The sequence below is a fragment of the Nelumbo nucifera genome, chromosome 2 (assembly GCF_055504915.1).
Source record: "Nelumbo nucifera cultivar China Antique chromosome 2, China Antique-T2T, whole genome shotgun sequence".
Lineage (NCBI taxonomy): Eukaryota > Viridiplantae > Streptophyta > Magnoliopsida > Proteales > Nelumbonaceae > Nelumbo > Nelumbo nucifera.
The window spans coordinates 876,399-897,163 of record NC_142650.1 but is presented as its reverse complement, the minus strand read 5'-3'; the positions used below and the strand labels follow the sequence as shown (position 1 = coordinate 897,163).

General features: G+C 39.0%; 2 long non-coding RNA genes across 2 annotated transcripts in view; one reads left to right on the top strand and one right to left on the bottom strand.

Moving 5' to 3' along the window:
• Window positions 1-818: 818 nt before the first annotated feature.
• Window positions 819-2,465, top strand: LOC104588357 (uncharacterized). Its single transcript, XR_016083170.1, has 3 exons — window positions 819-1,259; window positions 1,341-1,385; window positions 1,496-2,465. It is a non-coding gene; the product is annotated as an uncharacterized LOC104588357 (long non-coding RNA).
• A 3,485-nt stretch (window positions 2,466-5,950) lies between these two features.
• LOC104588358 (uncharacterized) overlaps window positions 5,951-20,765 on the bottom strand; it is a 55,793-nt gene continuing 40,978 nt past the window's right edge. Inside the window, exons 3-4 of the long non-coding RNA XR_733765.3 lie at window positions 7,303-7,399; window positions 5,951-6,705 (exon numbers count right to left, since the gene is read on the bottom strand). This is a non-coding gene — a long non-coding RNA (uncharacterized LOC104588358). The remainder of the gene's footprint in view (window positions 6,706-7,302; window positions 7,400-20,765) is intronic.

Here is a 20,765-nt window from a genome sequence, read left to right as displayed (position 1 = left end):
GATCGATGATGACCCCACGAAAATGAGGCTTCTGCATAACCAAGATGTGTACTGAAATGCTCAAACAAGATTGTCTACTTATTTACCGCTTCTTGAAGTAAAATTGTCAATGAACAAAAAGCTTAACATCCTAACCAAAGCAAAGAAACGTCTAGTTTGGGATTTGCAAGTGTTCTGTGATGCCGGAGCGGTGCGTCACCCTTTGTGTACGTTAAAGGGGCAGGTAGCTGAACTGAATAACTTATTGCAGATGAGCCACTTATTAATTAATGGCTGAATGCATATTAGCTTGATTACTGTATTCCTAAGTATATATTAAGAGCCTTCAACTTAATCTAGATCTAGTGCTGAAAAGCCTAATGTTATGTTTGAAGGCTCCAAGTTTGTAGATTGAAAACTCTAGTGGAGAAAGGATTAAAATGGTAGTGAAATTTGTAGGCACATGCTTAGCAGAAAATATGACATAAGTAAAATGGATCATATGATAGCAATGCATTAAAAAGAAAGCTTTTTTAACTCAAATTGTAGCACCTACTAGCATGACAAAATATTAATAGTTAAACCTTCAACCTCAGGCCACTTGTCAAGGCTGATTATTAATTTCGTGAGACTTATACCACTTCTTATTATTCCTTCTCTTCTTTCTTTGATTATTAATTTCGTGGATTTCTACGTCAATTCATTCAACTGCCTTCTTTCTTAATTTGTTGTAAGTACGAAGGCCGAATTTAACCCAAACAACAAAGACTTGCGGATTAACTTTAAGAGAGTTTCTGGGTTGCGTATGCACACTCATTCACGGTCATGCTTTAGTTTTTATTCAAAATAAATCAAAAGAGAATTACTAATTTGCCCATTCACATGGTAATGTGCCCAACCCATAAACTCTCTCAACATGAAAAAGTTTTTCCTAAGACTTATACCTATAATTTCTGCCCTACAATAAGACTTTCAGGAGAATTGTCTTTCGCACGAAAGCGTCGGTTCTAAGATTTTTATTGGACCAGCTGGAACTATTAATCCACGTTAGAGTTGCTTGTCCCAACGTTTAAATGAGAGACAATTGGTACGATGTTTGTCTAACGTCAGATCTAATTTGAATAATTCCAATTATTTTCAAATTTTACGGCTTACATCTATTAGGGTTTGAGTTTTTTCTCAAAATCAAAAAGCAAAGAGAAGAGGGAGATTGAACTTACTCCTCCCCATCACCATTGCAGAGCACATGAAAAGCACAACCATTTTCATAATACTATCTGGTTAGCTTTTATTTTTTTATTATCTATTTTTTTCATTCTGTTTTTTGTTACGTCAATAACCCCTTTGTCTCACCATTGCAGAGAACAAGAAAGGACGACCATTGTTTCTGGTGGTGACGTGAACAGGTTAGCATTAGCATACTGGGTGCTTGGATCAACAACCCCTTTGTCAATACTCCATGCATTTTTCATTGGATCAACAAAACCTTTATTTTTTTTTTCCTTCACACCATCAGTGGACAGAAGACACGGTTGAGGTGAGTGGGAGTCCACGTTCTGTGCACCAGTGGGTTCAGTAGATGCATGCATCGGTGGCCTTTGACCGTTAACATGGGATGGCCGGTTCAACCAGACACAAAAAGACAAAAAACAAATGAAAAACTCCTGGTCCACGTTCCTCCACCGAACCCTACCCACACACCGGTGCGGTGACCCAAACCAGCAGCCATCGGCGGCGAGAACTCTAGCGATACATTTTCTGGCCTCCTCCTCCTCTTCTTCTTCTTCTTACAAAACAAAGGCTTTCCTATTTTCTCTTTTCAACAGAGCGAAGCCTTACACCAGCGGGATTCTCCAAGCGAACGGAGGTGGGTCAATACCGGTAGGCTTTCTTTTGGCTATTTTGACAATAAGGTCTGATCTGAGTCTTGTCGTTGATCTATTGAAAACAGAAACAAGGAACACCTTTTTACGAGGATGCTAGACAACGTACCGACGATGGCCGGTGTGGTGTGCTCGCCGATGTGTGGGGTAGGAGGGTTCAGTAGAGGAGAAAAGAGAAAATGAGAGGAACTGAGAGGGGTTTCAATTTAGCTTTTGTCGTTTTGTGTTTGGTTCAACCGCACACTCCAATTAACGTCCACTTGTCCGTTAACGTTAGCCCATCGTTGCAAAGACGACGTGGTCGTCTCTCATTGGCAGGTTCATTTGTTCCGTGAGCCCACGGGTTCACAGAACACGGACTCGATGAATGGGGCCCTAATCATAATTGCTTTCTTGTTTTGCGTTTATCCAATCAAAACCTTCCTGAATTTCTTGTTTTGACTTTTCATTCCTTTTTCTACCTTTTCAGCTTTTCTTTCAAACCAATGGCAGCCTTAATGAAAATATATGTACCGAGATCTTCACTGCAATTGTTGTGAGGATAAATTTTGTGATGATTAAATCTATTATCTTTATATTTATATTAGAATGATGGGTAGAAGGAGGCTAAGGGTACCCTCACCATATATTTCATATGAACCTCTAACATTCTTTCTTATTCAAGCTCTCATATTCATTTTTATTTACTTGCATAAATATGTTTATTTGGGCAACTGTTTCCCAAATAAAACTTGCCTTCGTAAGCATGCTTTGCTTCCAACGTTTTTGATGCTATACATTTATCCGGCTAAAGGGCTAAAGAGAGAGATGAGAGATGAGAGAGGGAGAGAGGGAGAGAGGGAGAGAGCACCTACGGACTTCGATTAGCAAGCATGTCACAAGAACTAATACCCTTAGGTAGCATGGGGCCTAGTATAGCAAAAATTGAGCACAGGTAAGATGGTAAGTGGTCAACTTACTGGCTGACCAACTTACCCCCAATAAATATCTAAAACAAACAAGGCCTAAATCTTTTATTTCTTATTAAATCTCTGTTGACCCTTGTATAAACGATGATCACCCAATAGGCGCATGACTGCGTCTGCAAGCTGAGTCAATAGACCTCATGTGCACCATATTCTATGTTTGCCACTTAGGTAGCATTTTATAACACTTTTCAAACTTATGAAATCTGAAAATGTTGCTTTTCAGATGCCACCTATGTTTAGTTTGAGTTTGAAAAAAGGATTTGAAATGCATTTTTAGATCTGAATTTGTAAGAGGTGGACCAGTGACTTAGGTGTCATTTGGTCACTTTTTAGAGGTCTAAGTCTGAAAATGCTACTTTTTAGACCTCACCCCTTGTTTGGTTGTACCTCTTAAATTAGGTCTGAAACTAATTTTCAGATCTGAAAATCATAGACCTTGGGCTTCTTTTTAATGCGTTTAAACGTGTTTCAAAGTCGGCCCAATGTCCAAAATATCCTTACAATTTTTCATAAATGGTCCGAGTTACCCTTGATACCCCAAACCCAGAAAACCAAAACACTCAATCTCTCTTGCTCTCGCTCTTCGCCCTGTATTCTCGCCATCGCTGCTGCAAGTTGCAGTAGTGGCTCTCCTCCCTCCCTCCCTCTCTCTCTCTCTCTCCCTCTCTCTCTCTCTCTCTCTCTCTCTCTCCCCTCTCTCTCTCTCTCTCTCTCTCTCTCTCTCTTCGCCCCCTGTATTCCCGCCATCGCCGTTGCAACTTGCAATGGTGGCTCTCTCCCCTCTTGTCTTCTCTCGCTCTCCCTCTCTCTCTCTCTCTCCTTCCTTGTCTTTTCTCGCTTGCTCTCTCTCTCTCTCTCCCCTATATTCCCACCACTGCCACCATCGTTATCTTCTCTCTCTCCCCCAGTGGTGTCTTCTCTCTCTCTCTCTCGCTCTCTCCCCCTGTCTTCTCTCTCTCTCCCTCTCACTCTCTCTCCCTCCCCTGTCTTCCCACCACCACCATTGCTGCTGCAACAAGCAGCAGTGGTGGTTCGATACTTCGGTGAATAATAATAATGTTTTTATTAATTATTAATTATAAAATATTTGTATTAATTATTTTAATATTTTTTATTAAATTTACTTGTATTATTTATTAATTATTAATTATTTTTATTAACTAATAATTTTTAATTATTTCATTAATTTATTTGTGTAAATTATTAATTATTTTAATATTTTTATAATCATTATTTATTTTTTTAATTTTAATTGTTTCTTTTATTAATTAGTAATATTGATTTATTATTTTTTATTTATATTGTTTCAATATTATTTTGAGGTTGAAAATTATTTTTTATGAGATAATGTAAATTGAATTCAACATTTTCAAATTGTATATTTTAGGGGTAAAATAGTAAAATCAATAAATTTTAGATGGTAAAGGGTTGATCCAACACAAACAAACTCATGGATATAGATCTTCTAAAAAGTAGAAAAGCAACTATACCTCTTTTCAGATTTCAAACACATTTAACATCTTTTTAACTTTTAAGATCTGAATTTTCAGATTTATCAAACGCCACCTTAACGCTAATGTGTTTCAGATCGCGTTAAAAGACAAAAATGCCTATACTCGTTATGCCCCTCATTCTCCCTCTGACCTTCTCTCTCTCTCCCCCTCTCTCTTCTCCATTGACGGCGAAGCAGCCGTGCAAGCTTCTCTCTCTCTCTCTCTCTCTCTCTATTCTTCTTCTTCTTCTTCACTCGACGGCGAACCAGCAACACAAGCTTCTCCCTCTCCCCCCTCCCTTCTTCTTCTTCTTCTTCAATGTTCTCAACATCCTCTGCTTCATAAATCCATAGGTCTGTCTCGGTTGGGAAGTTTAGGAATGTCGATGATGCTCCTGGAGATGTGATGGAAAAAGCACCACAAATTGGTTACGACAATATCCCTTCAATGACATTTTCGACTTTGACCTCTACAGTCGAGTTCATATCCCATGCAAAGAAAAGAGGGAAATCAATTTGCACTTCTTCCGTGATGAGCCGCTTGTGGTCTCTCTCCCCTGTCTTCCCACCGCCACTGCTGCAAGTCTCAACAATGGCGGTTAATACCCTCTCCCTTATCTTCCTATACATACTTTCCAATTTTATTTTGATTTTAATAAATTACATATATATATATTATAATTTTTATTTGTATTAATTATTTTGGCAGTTTTAAGATATTGCTTTTCTATTTTTTATTGCTTCATGGACTTTATTACTATTTTCATTATTATTTTAACTTTTAATAATTTATTTTTAATTTATAAATATATATGTATTTTTAGTTTTATTCTTATTTTAATAAATTCTTATTTTTTATAATTTATTCATTTTTTAATATTATTTTGAATTTAATAAATTATTTTTTATGAAATAGTAAAAATTGAACTCAAAAGTACCAAATAATCTGTTTTAGGGGTAAAATAGTAAAACTAGAGAATTTTGGATGTTGAAGGTTTTGATCCAACACAAACAACCTTCTCTATTCAGAGCCTCTAAAAAGTCAAAAAGCATTTATGTCTCTTTTCAAATTTCAAACACTTTTAATATCTTTTTCACTTTTCAGATTTATCGAATGCCACCTTAATTTCCTATAATACCAAATAATTAAGGATTCAAAAATGATGCTACAAAAGACATGATATCTGAAATATCTTACAACCAATCGACTGGCATTATAAAAGTAGGAACCAATGAGTTGGATTTTCAGCATAATTCACAAGAGTTCTGATTTCCCTATCTCATATTTCTAACATTAAAGATTTTCTCAATAAATAAATAAACAAAACGGGGTTATACATTAGATGGATTGGATTGGGTTAAAGACTAGCGCATAGGCATTGACCTCGGCCTAGACCAAAACCGATGTCAAGACCCAATTTTTCTAGCCCAAGGCCCCAAACATAAACAAATTTATATCCAACCCCCAATAGTCGATTTGATGAATAACAGCTGATTGATTGATGACCACTTTTATGATACCAGTTGTTTGGTTATCAGGTGTCTAGATATAATGACTTTCCGGTATCATAGTTGGATTTTGCTAGCTTAACCTCTCCAAAAGGTAAAAGACGAAATGAAACGAGGAATTAAAATAAATTCATTTCAACATTATTCATGAATCTGAATGAAACAATGATGTTGCATCAAAGGATGTTCTCCTTACTAAGAGTAGGATGGGTATGTGCTTTATCAAAAGATAAAATCAGGCCGGTAAAGTGCAATGCTCAAACGGTCTTCACCAACAATTAGCCCCCTTGTGCTTGCCATGGTTTCGAAACTTTACTCATGGAACCATTCTTAACAGGGAGTATCGCTCCTCCGAAAACAAGATACGCAATTTTTGCATATCTCACGTGCTGATAGTTTGAACCTTGCCCCTGAGCCCTGAGTGATGAAGCAAAGCCCGACTAAAAGCCAAAGCAACCATTGCAAAGATGGTTTGATTGGATAATCTTGCGAAGATGGTTGTTTTTCGACTTCCACGTGAATGCTTCACTAGAAGGGCGGGTTGGCATGTTCTAAGTTGGACGGCAGACCATATAGCAAGTAAGAAACCACCGGCGTCTTCAACTGAACTGCATTCGATTTGATTCGCCATATGAGCGAAGAAAGAGGAAAAGAAGAGTGTAGAACTCAAGAATCAACCCCCAGTTCGTATCTTCCTCTCACTCGACACTTTGCTAACTCTGCCATTACCACCATCACATAGAAGCTATTCCACCTTATGTCAAACCTTATCTCCCTTGGTGCTTCCTTCAACCTCCTAGCCTTCAGTTTAAGACTGCAGTTCCTTCTATCTTCACTAATGCTGGCAGCACCACCATCTTTCTTGAAGATGACCCTGAAAAAAAAGCATTCACAGCAAATTCCAAAGTCAGCCACATCTACAAGATCGAGCATAATGTGCAAGAGAAGCATATAAATAAACAAGCAAAAGCAGACCCTACTTTCATTCCTCAAATGGAGCCACTAAACCTCAAGTTGCCAATTGGCAATGACACAGCCTCCAAGAGAAATATACCAGCTCGTGTTGGGGTCGATGGACTAAGCAGAAAATGTCTACATCACTAGCATGGTAGCAAGGGCTGGAAATATGAAGGCAATGGAATGACCAGATTTACTCCTTGTCTGCATTCCAGACCTCAATTTAATCAAGAAATACAAATCACTTGCATTGCTTGAGACATCTAATACTAAGAACATTGGTTTTGCTTTTCCAGTAGAGGCAGACCATTGGTTCAAATCAGTACACATTTAAAGTAGGTCCTCTCAGATCCTAAAGTCCCACTCTTGTAAACCAGTAGACATCTCTTAGATATGATCATATATTCGTGATGTGTCCTAACAAGTCATCTGCAAACCGGCTTCTTTGAATAGTAACAAATATTGACTAACATGTTCTCATGATAGACAAATAAACGATGAGATTAATACATACCCAAAAAGCGAGAATTTGAAACCAGATGTTTTAAGGAAAATTAGAACATCCTTCAAGAACAATCAGCAGGACCGTCAAATTGACCTGTATCTTTTTGCTGCACAGAGAAAGAAACATATGTAATGCTTAGAGACAAAATAGAGTGAATATCAAATACACAATAATACTTTGTCAAATATTCCACATTTCTTTTGCTGGCAATATGGCAAGTTTAGCAAGTGGCCACAAATTCCCAAACTTTGTTTGGACTTCCAATAAATAGGGGAATCAATATGGCCCTGAGTTCGTGGGTGGAGCAGCTCCATTGTTTTCCATTTAGCCGATTTGCCCTATGAGGAGGAAGACTAAAGAGGAAATGCACACAGATTTCTTCCCATAATAGCAATATGACTATAAAGTTGATGTAAGCCTACTAGATGCACTATTACACATTTATTTTGCTGGCAGCATGGAAAATTTAACAAGTGGCCACAAATTCCCAAACTTTGTTCCAACTTCCAATAAATAGGGAAATCAATATGGCCTTGACGTAGTGGGTGGAGCTGCTAGGACGATGGTCATTGAGGTCATACCATCATGTCGGAAGGACAAACAATGGATCGACAAAAATTTCTTGGAACTTCTAATCCTAAGCATATCATACAGATTTTTGTACATCTTTGATGGATTCTTCAGCCACTAAAATCGAAATGTATGTGAAAGGGCTGAGAGTCGAAAAATTGGTCAGCAGCCCCATTGTTTTAGTTCTAAACGATTTGTCCTATGAAGGGGATTACCAAAGAGGAAATGCACACAGATTTCCTCCCATAATAGCTGTTGTAAGGCTTATGTAATTGTTACTTTATAATTGCTGTCAGTAGGCTGACTCCTTAAGATACTGTCAGTTAGTTACTTTTTCTTTTTTCTTATTAGTTTGGTTCTAGGGTGTGCTGCCAGGGGCATAATTGTAATTTCTATTATTTTTTTTATTAAGTTAATATAAATAGAGAACTGGCGGCAGCCAGGAGGAACTTTTCTTTCCTCTCAATCGTATCTCCCTTTCTTCTCTTTCTCTCTCTCTCTCTCTCTCATCTCCCACTCTCCATGAATGATTACATGGTATCAGAGCAAGCTTTTTGGGCTGTAATTTTCGACACCTCCTGTATTGAACCTGCTTCACCCTTTCTTCCTTTAAATTCTTGGACGTGGAAGACAGAGAAACCCTAGCAGATTACTAGCGGCACCTCCTGTATTTTTTTTTCCTTGGTCGTAATATCAAGGAAACCCTAGCCGAAGAAGGGTAGTGCTGATAGAGACTCCCTTCCTTCTCTATTCGATGCTGTCAAGTCGATTTCTGGTTGGCACCTTGGTACAGGTGTTGGACAGGTGTGTTCTTGTTTTTTGTCTTTTTTGGCCAATGGTGTGAAGGGCTTATTCCTTGGTTCTATATATTTGTTTGGATGCTAGATTGTTAGAATGTATGAGGTGTAGTTGGACTGATAGTAATGTCTGCCTTGGCTGTGTTGGACTGATTACCGGGCTGGTTTAATGACTGAACCATCTCAGAGTTGATTTCAGTAGTGTCTTGCTCTCTTCCTCACATACTAGAAGTAAATTCTTTGAGGGTTGGTATTCTGCTTGTGGCTGTTGTGTAGTTGTGTGGGTTTTGGATTGTTTTCAGCAGTATTCTATGGCAATTATGAATCAACTTCATCGGGGGTTATACCGACCCGCAACACAGCTGGTATGGGAGGTGAAAACATGATGTTTCCCATGCCAATTACCCCTTTAAATGGTCTGAACTACTTAGAGTGGGCTAAAAGCGTAAAACTCTATGTAACGGCAAGGGGTAAAGCTGGTTACATAAATGGAAGGGTGAAAGAACCCAAGGGTGAGACAACTAAACATGATAGGTGGGACCAAGAAAACAGTATGGTGATGTCTTGGCTCCTCGCAGCCATGGAACCTGATGTGAAGAAGAAATTTATGTGGGCAGACACTGCTAATGAGATCTGGGAACAGGCCAAAACTACCTATTCTGAGCAAAGGCATTATGCCAAGGTTTACCAGTTACAAGCTGAATCTTCAACCTGTAAACAGGGAAACCGTAGTTTGTCTTCATATTATTCAGCCCTTACCTCCATATGGAAAGAATTGGATCATTATCAGGCTATAGAGTGGAAACATGATGATGATGCTAAGGCCTACAGGAAGCTGGTCTCTCAGCAACGTGTGTTTACTTTCTTGTTGGGACTGAACCCTGCCTATGAACCGTTGAGGGTTCAGATCCTAGGAAGCAAAGAGTTGTCGTCGGTTCATGAGGTATACTCCCTTGTTCAATTGGAAGAAAGTAGGCGGAGTGTGATGGTTACAGTTGAGGGGGAGCAACAAGTTGCTTTGGCTACGATGAATAATAACTCCATAGGGAAGAAAAGTGACACTAAGAAGACTGATGATAAAGATAAGTTGTACTGTACCCACTGTCGGCGTTCACAGCATACACGTGACACTTGTTGGGACATCCACGGGAAACCCAAGTGGGCAGTGAAGAATCAAGAACAGGGTAAAGGTCAAGGTCAGAAGAAGATGAACATAGCACAGAATGCAGTACATGTGGAAACCCAAGATACTCAGGTTGCCGGTAGTACCTAGGACCACCTTAATAATTCTGACCCCAAGGAAGATATAATGAATTCCTTCAGAGAACACCTGGAATCTTATGGTAGGGCTTTGCGACAAATGGACAGCTCAGTCACTGGTACTCCCTCTACCTCATTTGCATCTACATCAGGTAATATGGCTTCTGCATTCCATGTCACTCCCACGGATTCCCCTTGGATCATTAACTCAGGGGCCTCCAACCACATGACCGGTAAGCCGAACTTGTTTCAGACTTATAGCCTTTTGTCAGGAAGGGATAGAATGAGACTTGCAGATGGCTCATTTTCCTCCATTGCAGGCCAAGGATCAATATCTCTTCCCCATGGCCTTAACCTGAATTGTGTATTGCATGTCCCTCAACTTCCTATAAATTTGCTTTCAATTAGTAGTATTACAAGCTCTTCAAACTGTAGTGTAACCTTTTTTCTTGACTCGTGTTTTTCAGGACCTAACTTCTGGGAGGATGATTGGTAGAGGGAGCCTAGTGGATGGTCTCTACATTCTCGACAACAAAGTTGGTCTCTCGGTGTCATTCTCAAAGTCACATAGTTAGTCAAATAAGAGCCAATTTTTTTTGTGGCATAGTCGTTTAGGTCATGTTTCTTTTGAAATAGTAAAGTCTTTGTTTCCGGTTTTATTTAAGTCATGTTCAGTGTCAGAGTTCCAGTGTCAAACGTGTTAGTTGAGCAAACAATGTAGAACAACTTTTCACTCAAGTAATAAAAGATCAAATGTTCCTTTTCATGTTGTGTATTCTGATGTATGGGGGCCTACAAATGTAATCTCTGAGGGCAGATATAAGTACTTTATCACATTGATCGATGATTACTCTCGCTATACATGGGTATTTCCTATGCGTAGTAGAGACGAAGTTCCGAAGGTTGTGAAAGACTTCCAGAGGATGGTATTTACACAGTTCCATGTTGAAATACAGATCTTCCAATCCGACAATGCAAAATAATACTTCCATGGGGAGCTCAATGAGTTCTTTATTTCCCACGTATCTATTCATAAGAGCTCATGCGCCAGGACACCACAACAAAATGGTGTTGCAGAAAGAAAAAATAGACACCTCCTTGAGGTAGCTCGCAGGATGATGTTACACATGAATGTTCCAAAAAGGTTTTGGGTGGATGCTATACTGGCAGCTGCTTATGTCATCAATCGCATGCCCTCCAAAGTGCTGAACTACATGCCCTTCTTTGAGTCTGAGCCATTCTTCCTTGCTTCTCAGGGGGAGAGTGTGGAAGAGGAGAAGCAGGTTCAGGTATCTCTTCCTTCTATTCCGGACCTTGCTCCCTTTCGTGTCTTCCAACGTACACGCCGTAGAGGAGGTAAGTCCACTCCCTAACCCTACTCCTACTGTGGATGACCTTGACATTCCTAATGCTCAACGAAAGGGAGTCAGGTCATGCACTACCAAACACCCCATTACCCATTTTGTCTCCTATGATCACATTTCCCCCTCATACCGAGCCTTCCTATCTGCAGTTGATTGCATCACTGTTCCCAGAAACGTTGCAGAAGCCTTAAAATGCCCTGAATGGACAGATGCCATGAAGGAGGAGATTAATGCTCTTCACAAAAATCAAACTTGGAAATTGGTGGACCTTCCAAAGGGGAAAGACCCCGTGGGGTGTAAATGGGTGTTCACGGTTAAACACAAGACAAACGGAACAGTTGAAAGGTACAAAGCAAGATTAGTAGCCAAAGGGTACACACAAGTATACGGGGTTGACTATGATGAGACTTTTGCTCTAGTAGCTAAGATGAACTGAATTAGGGTTCTCCTGTCCTTAGCTGCTAATCTGGACTGGGAATTGCATCAACTGGACATAAAGAATGCTTTTCTGAATGGTGACTTAGAGGAGGAAGTATACATGGTTCAACCCCCTGAATTCTGTGCCAAGGGAAGTGAAAAAAGGTGTGCAAGCTGCAAAAGTCTCTTTATGGCTTAAAACAATCTCCCAGATCTTGGTTCAGTAAGTTTCACATGGCAGTTCAGCAGATGGGCTTCAAACAATGTCAGTCTAATCATACACTTTTTTTGTGAAGAGATGTCAGGAACAGGTTGCTGTATTGATAGTGTATGTGAATGATATCATCATTACAGGAAGTTGAAGTTCAGAGATACAAAAATTGAAACAATTCCTTGCATCTAAATTTGAAGTGAAAGATCTAGGTCCCCTGAAGTATTTCCTTGGGATTGAAGTCGCCCGCTCAGAAAAGGGTATCTTTATCTCTCAAAGGAAATACGCCCTTGATCAGGACACAGGCAAATTAAGTGCAAGGCCAGCAGATACTCCCATGGATGTTGACCACAAGTTAGGTGACTGTGATGGTGAACCTCTGAAAGATGTGAAACAATTCCAAAGATTAGTGGGAAAACTGACTTATTTGTCCATGACTCGTCCAGACATTGCCTATTCCGTTGGGGTCCTAAGCCAATTCATGCACTCTCCTAAGAAACCACACATGGAGGCAGTAGAGAGAGTTCTTAGATACTTGAAAAAATATCCTGGAACAGGTCTGCTATTCAGTAAACACAATCACCTAAAGGTGGAAGTCTTTACAGATGCTGATTGGGCAGGTGCTGTAGATGACAGAAAGTCCACAAGTGGGTATTGCACATTTGTGGGAGGAAATCTAGTGACCTGGAAAAGCAAGAAACAAAGTGTGGTAGCAAGGTCAAGCGCTGAAGCTGAATATAGAGCTATGGCACATGGGGTGGCTGAAGTCCTTTGGCTAAAGAATCTTCTAGGAGAGCTTGGAGTTGTTGTTCATAGTCCTATGTCTCTTTACTGTGACAACAAGGCAGCAATAAACATTGCCAACAACCCTGTCCTACATGAGAGGACCAAGCACATTGAGGTGGACAAACACTTCATAAGGGAAAAATTGGAAAAAAGGGAAATTTGCATCCCTTATGTCAACTCCAAGGAACAACTTGCTGATGTCCTCACAAAGGGGCTTCCATACTCGCGGCACAATGAGTTATGTGACAAGCTGTGCATGATTGACATATTCAGCCCAACTTGAGGGGGAGTGTTGTAAGGCTTATGTAATTGTTACTTTATAGTTGTTGTCAGTAGGCTGACTCCTTAAGATACTGTCAGTTAGTTACTTTTTCTTTTTTTTTTTCTTATTAGTTTGGTTCTAGGGTGTGACACCAGGGGCATAATTGTAAATTCCATTCTTTTTTATTAAGTTAATATAAATAGAGAACTGGCGGCAGCCAGGAGGAACTTTTCTTTCCTCTCAATCGTATCTCCCTTTCTTCTCTCTCTCTCTCTCTCATCTCCCACTCTCCATGAATGATTACAATAGCAATAGGACTTAATAATTTATGTAAGTCAATCAGATTTACTGATCCACATTTCTCTTGATGCCAACATGGCAAGTCTAGCAAGTGCCCACAAATTGCCAAACAATGTCTGGAATTTTACAAAAACGGAACTCAATAAGGCATTCAGTTAGTGAGTGGAGCTGCTAGGACAATGGTAATTCAGATCATACCATAATGTAGGAGGCACAGACTAAGGTTCGACAACACATCTCCGAACTTTAATCTTAAGGGTATCATACAACTTTCATACATCTTTGATGAATTCTTCAGCCGCTAAAATCGAAATATAAGTATGTGGAAGGGCTGGGAAGTCTGCAATTTTGGTGAGCAACTCTTTTGTTTTCATTCTAACCGATTTGTCCTATAAGGGGAAGGTGAAAGAGGAAATGCACACAGATTCCTTCCCTTAATAGCAATAGGACTTTATAGTTGATGTAAGTCAATCAGATCCACTGCTCCATATTTCTTTTGTTGCCAAATGGAAAGTTAAGCAAGCAGCCATAAATTCCAAAACAATGGTCGGACTTCCAATAAATAGGGGAATCAATATGGCCTTGAGCTAGTGGGTGGAGCTGCTAGGACGATGGTAATTCAGGTCTTACCATCATGTAGGAGGAACATACAATTGAACGACAAAAACGTCATGGAACTTCTATCTTAACCATACCATACAAATTTCCTACAACTCTGATGAACTCTTCAGCCATTAACATTGAAATGAATGTGTGGAAAGGCTAAGAAATCTGGAAGTTATGTCAGCAGCTCCATTGTTTTCATTCTTTCCGATTTGTGCTATTATTTCTTCCCATAATAGCAATATGACTATAAAGTTGATGTAAGCCTACTGGATGCACTACTCAAAATTTATTTTGCTGGTAGCATGGCAAATTTAGCAAGTGGCCACAAATTCCCAAACTTTGTTCCGACTTCCAATAAATAGGGAAATCAATATGACCTTGACTTAGTGGGTGGAGCTGCTAGGACGATGGTAATTGAGGTCAAACCATCATGCTGGATGGACAATCAATGGATCGACAAAAATTTATTGGAACTTCTAATCATTGGCAGATGGTCTAGCTAGACAAGGGGTGAACAGAAATTATATATTTTGGGCTGTATTGTAATCGTGTTTTTGGTGTTCAATGGTTGTTCTCAGGAGATAAGATTGTTTAGCTCCCTTGCTCTATAACTTTTCATAATATTAATACAATTCACAGTTATTGATAAAAAAAAAACTTCTAATCCAAAGTATATCATACAGATTTTTGTACATCTTTGATGGATTCTTCAGCCACTAAAATCAAAATTTAAGTATGTCAAAGAGCTGAGAGTCGAGAATTTTGGTCAGTATCCCCATTGTTTTAATTCTAAACGATTTGTCCTACAAAAGAGAAGACCAAAGAGGAAATGCACAAAGATTTCTTCCCATAATAGCAATAGGACTTTATACTTGATGTGCACTACTCCATATTTCTCTTGCTGCCAACATGGCAAGTTTAGCTAGTGGCCACAAATTCCCAAACCATGTTCGGATTTCAACAAAAAGGGGAATCAAAATGGCTTTCAGTTGGTGGGTGGAGTTGCTTGGATGATGGTAATTCAGGTCATACCATCATGTAGGAGGGATATGGATCGACAAAAATGTCCAGGAACTTTAATCTTGAGGATATCATACAACATTCATACATCATTGATGAATTCTTCGGCCGCTAAAATCGAAATGTAAGTACGTGGAAGGGCTGAGAAGTTGGCAATTTTGGTGAGCAGCTCCTTTGTTTTCATTCTAACCGATTTGTCCTATAAGGGGAAGGTAAAAGAGGAAATGCACACAGATTCCTTCCCTTAATAGAAAAATGACTTTATAGCTGATGTAAGTCAATTGGATCCATCGCTCCATATTTCTTTTGCTGCCAAATGGAAAGTTAACAAGCAGCCAAAAATTCCAAAACAATGGTCGGACTTCCAATAAATAGGGGAATCAATATAGCCTTGAGCTAGTGGGTGGAGCTGCTTGGATGATGGTAATTCAGGTCATACCATTGTGTAGGAGGGACATACCATGGTGCGACAAAAATGTCATGGAACTTTAATCTTAAGGATATCATACAACTTTCATACATCTTTGATGAATTCTTCAGCCGCTAAAATCAAAATGTAAGTATGTGGAAGGGCTGAGAAGTCGGCAATTTTGGTGAGCAGATTCCTTCCCATAATAGCAATATGACTATAAAGTTGATGTAAGCCTACTGGTTGCACTACTCCACATTTTTTTTGCTGGTAGCAAGGCAAATTTAGCAAGTGGCCACAATAACCCAAACTTTGTTCCGACTTCCAATGAATAGGGAAATCAATATGGCCTTGACGTACTGGGTAGAGCTGCAAGGACGATGGGAATTGAGGTCATACCATCATTGGAAGGACAAACAATGGATCGACAACAATTTCTTGGAGCTTCTAATCCTAAGCATATCATACAGATTTTTGTACATCTTTGATGGATTCTTCAGCCACTAAAATCGAAATGTAAGTATGTGAAAGGGCTGAGAGTCGAAAAATTGGTCAGCAGCCCCATTGTTTTAATTCTAAACGATTTGTCCTATGAAGGGGAAGACCAAAGATGAAATGCATACAGATTTCTTCCCATAATAGCAACAGGACTTTGTACTTGATGTAAGTCAATCGGATGCATTTCATCTTTATGTCAACAGCCCCATTGTTTTCATTCCTTCCAATTTGTCCTATGAAGGGGAAGACTTAAGAGGAAATCCACACAGATTTCTTCCCATAATAGCAATATGACTATAAAGTTGTTGTAAGCCCACTGAATGCACTACTGCACATTTATTTTGTTGCCAGCATGGCAAATTTAGCAAGTGGCCACAAATTCCCAAACTTTGTTTCGACTTCCAATAAATTAGGAAATCAATATGGCCCTGATGTAGTGGGTGGAGCTGCTAGGACGATGGAAATTGAGGTCATACCATCATGTCGAAGGTCGAACGGTGGATCGACAAAAATTTATTGGATCCTCTAATCCTAAGCATATCATACAGATTTGTGTACATCTTTGATGGATTCTTCAACCACTACAATCGAAATGTAAGTATGTGTAAAGGCTGAGAGTAGAAAATTTTGGTTAGGAGCTCAATTGTTTTAGTTATAAACGATTTGTCTAATGAAGGGGAAGCCCAAAGAGGAAATGCACACAGATTTCTTCCCATAAATAGCAATAGGAATTTATAATTGATGTATGTCAATTGGATGCACTACTCCATATTTCTCTTTCTGGCAACATGGCAAGTTTAGCAAGTGGCCACAAATTCCCAAACAATGGTCGGATTTCAATAAAAAGGGGAATCAAAATGGCTCTCAGATAGTGGGTGGAGCTGCTTGCAGGATGGTAATTCAGGTTATACATTCATGTAGGAGGACAAACTATGGATCGACAAAAAAGTCCTAGAACCTTACTCTTGAGGATATCAAACAACTTTCATATATCTTTGATGAATTCATCAGCCGCTAAAATCGAAATGTAAGTATGTGGAAGGGCTGAAAGGTCGGCAATTTTGGTGAACAGCTCCTTTTATTCATTCTAACCGATTTGTCCTATGAAGGGGAAGACGAAAGAGGAAATGCACACAGATTTCTTCCCATAATAGAAATAGGACTTTATAATTAATGTAAGTCAATCGGAAGCACTACTTTATATTTCTCTTGCTGCCAACATGGCAAGTTTAGCAAGTAGCTACAAATTCCCAAACAATGTTCGGGTTTCAATAAAAAGGGGAATCAAAATGGCTTTCATTTAGTGGGTGAAGCTGCTTGGATCATGGTAATTCAGGTCTTACCATTACGTAGAAGGGACATATTATGGATCGAGAAAAATGTCTTGGACAATAATCTTAAGGATATCATAAAACTTTCATACATCTTTGATGAATTCTTCAGCTGCTAACATGGAAATGTAAGAATGTGGAAGGGCTGAGAAGTCAGAAATTTTGGTGAGCAACTCCTTTGTTTTCATTCTAACTGATTTGTTCTATAAGGGGAAGGTGAAAGAGGAAATGCGCACAGATTTCTTCCCATAATAGCAATATGACTATAAAGTTGATGTAAGCCTACTGGATGCAATACTCCACATTTATTTTTCTGGCAGCATGGCAAATTTAGCAAATGGCCACAAATTCAAAAACTTTGTTCCGACTTCCAATAAATAGGGAAATCAATATGACCTTGACGTAGTGGGTGGAGTTGTTAGGACGATGGTAATTAAGGTCATACCATCAAGTCGTAAGGACAAACAATGGATTGACAAAAATTTTTTGGAACTTCTAATCCTAAGCATATCAAACAGATTTTTGTACATCTTTAATGGATTCTTCAGCCACTAAAATCGAAATGTAAGTATGTGAAAGGGCTGAGAGTCGAAAAATTGATCAGCAACCCCATTGTTTTAATTCTAAACGATTTGTCCTATGAAGGGGATCACCAAAGAGGAAATGCACACAGATTTCTTCCCATAATAGCAATAAGACTTAATAAATTATGAAAGTCAATTGGATTTACTGATCCATATTTCTCTTGCTGCCAACATGGCAAGTATAGCAAGTGCCCGCAAATTGCCAAATAACGTCCGGATTTCTATAGAAAGGGGACTCAATATGGCATTCAGTTAGGGGGTGGAGATGCTAGGACGATGGTAATTCAGGTCATACAATAATGTAGGAGGCACATACTAACGTTCGACAAAAACATCTTCGAACTTTAATCTTAAGAATATCATACAACTTTATACATCTTTGATGAATTCTTCAGCCACTAACATCGAAATGTAAGTATGTGGAAGGGCTGAGAAGTCTACAATTTTGGTGAGCAACTCCTTTATTTTCATTCTAACCGATTTGTCCTATAAGGGGAAGGTGAAAGAGGAAATGCACACAGATTCCTTCCCTTAATAGCAAAAATTTTGGTATGTGTAAGGGCTGTGAGTCAAAAATTTTGGTCAGCAGGTTCATTGTTATAATTATAACCGATTTGGCCTATGAAGGGGAAGACCACAGGAAATGCACACAGATTTCTTCCAATAATAGCAATAGGACTTTATATTTAATGTAAGTCAATCGGAAGCATTACTTCATATTTCCCTTGCTGCCAACATGGCAAGTTTAGCAAGTGGCTACAAATTCCAAAACAATGTTCGGATTTCAATAAAAAGGGGATTCAAAATGGCTTTCAATTAGTGGGTGGAGTTGCTTTGATGAAGGTAATTCAGGTCATACATCATGTAGGAGGGACATACTATGGATCGACAAAAATGTCCAGGAACTTTAATCTTGAGGATATCATACAACATTCATACATCATTGATGAATTCTTCAGCCGCTAAAATCGAAATGTAAGTACGTGGAAGGGCTGAGAAGTTGGCAAGTTTGGTGAGCAGCTCCTTTGTTTTCATTCTAACCGATTTGTCCTATGAAGGGGAAGACCAAAGAGGAAATGCACACAGATTCCTTCAGAGGAATCAATATCTTTTGCTGCCAAGTGGAAAGTTTAGCACACGGCCATAAAATCCAAAACAATGGTCACACTTCCAATAAATAGGGGAATCAATATCGCCTTGAGCTAGTGGGTGGTTCTGCTCTAACGATGGTAATTCAGGTCTTACCATCATGCAGGAGGAACATACAATTGAACAACAAAAACAACATTGAACTTCTATATTAACCATGGCATACAAATTTCCTACAACTCTGATGAATGTTTGTGGAAAGGCTGAGAAATCGGGAATTTATGTTAGCAGCTACATTGTTTTCATTCTTCCCGATTTGTCCAATGAAGGGGAAGACTAAAGATGAAATGCACACAGATTTCTTCCCATAAATTTAGCAAGTGGCCATAAATTCCCAAACTTTGTTTCGACTTCCAATAAATAGGGAAATCAATATGGCCTTGATGTAGTGGGTGGAGCTGCTAGGACGATGGTAATTGAGGTCATACAGGACAAAGGATGGATCGACAAAAATTTACTGGATCCTCTAATCCTAAGCATATCATACAGATTTTTGTAAATCTTTGATGGATTCCTCAGCCACTAAAATCGAAATGCAAGTATCAGTAAGGGCTGAGAGTCGAAAATTTAGCAACACGGCAAGTTTAGCAAGTGGCCACAAATTCCCAAACAATGTACTGATTTCAATAAAAGGGGGAATCAAAATTGCTCTCAGTTAGTAAGTGGAGCTGCTTGCATGATGGAAATTCAGGTCATACCATCATGTAGGAGGACATACTATGGATCGACAAATGTCCTGAATTTTAATCTTGAGGATATCAAACAACTTTCATATATCTTTGATGAATCAGCTGCTAAAACAGAAATATAAATATGTGGAAGGGAGGGCTGAGAAGTCGGCAATTTTGGTGAGCAACTCCTTTGTTTTCATTGTAACTGATATGTCCTATGAAGGGGAAGGTGAAAGAGGAAATGCACACATATTTCTTCTCATAATAGCAATAGGACTTTATAATTAATGTAAGTCAATCGGAAGCACTACTACATATTTCTCTTCTTTCCAACATGGCAAGTTTAGCAAGTGGCCACAAATTCCCAAACAATGTTCGGATTTCAATAACAAGGGGAACCAAAATGGCTTTCAGTAGTGAGTGGAGCTGTTTGGACGATGGTAATTCATTTCATACCATCATGTAGGAAGGGCATACTATGGATCGACAAAAATGTCCTGGACTTTAATCTTAATGCTATCATACATCGTTGATGAATTCTTCAGCCGCTAAAGGCAATATGTAAGTATGTAGAAGGGCTGAGAAGTCGGCAATTTTGGTGAGCAGCTCCTTTGTATTCATTCTAACTGATTTGTCCTATAAGGAGAAGGTGAAAGAGGAAATGCACACAGATTCCGTCCCTTAATAGCAATAGGACTTTATAATTGATGTAAGTCAATTGGATCCACTGCTCCATATTTCTTTTGCTACCAAATGGAAGGTTTAGCATGCTGCCATAAATTCCAAAACAATGGTTGGCCTTACAATAAATAGGGGAATCAATATGGCCTTGAGCTAGTGGGTAGAGCTGCTAGGACGATGGTAATTTAGGTCTTACCATCATGCAGGAGGAACACGCAATTGAACGACAAAACATCATTGAACTTGTATCTTAACCATAGCATACAGATTTCCTATAACTCTGATGAATTATTCAGCTATTAGAATCAAAACGAATGTGTGTGGAAAGGCTGACAAATTAGGAATTTATGTCCGCAGCTCCATTGTTTTAATTCTTTCCGATTTGTCCTACGAAGGGGAAGGCTAAGGAGGAAATGCACACAGGTTTCTTCCCATAATAGCAATATGAATATAAAGTTGATGTCAGCCAACTGAATGCACTACACATTTATTTTGCTGGCAGCATGGCAAATTTAGTAAGTGGGCACAAATTCCTAAACTATGTTTTGACTTCCAA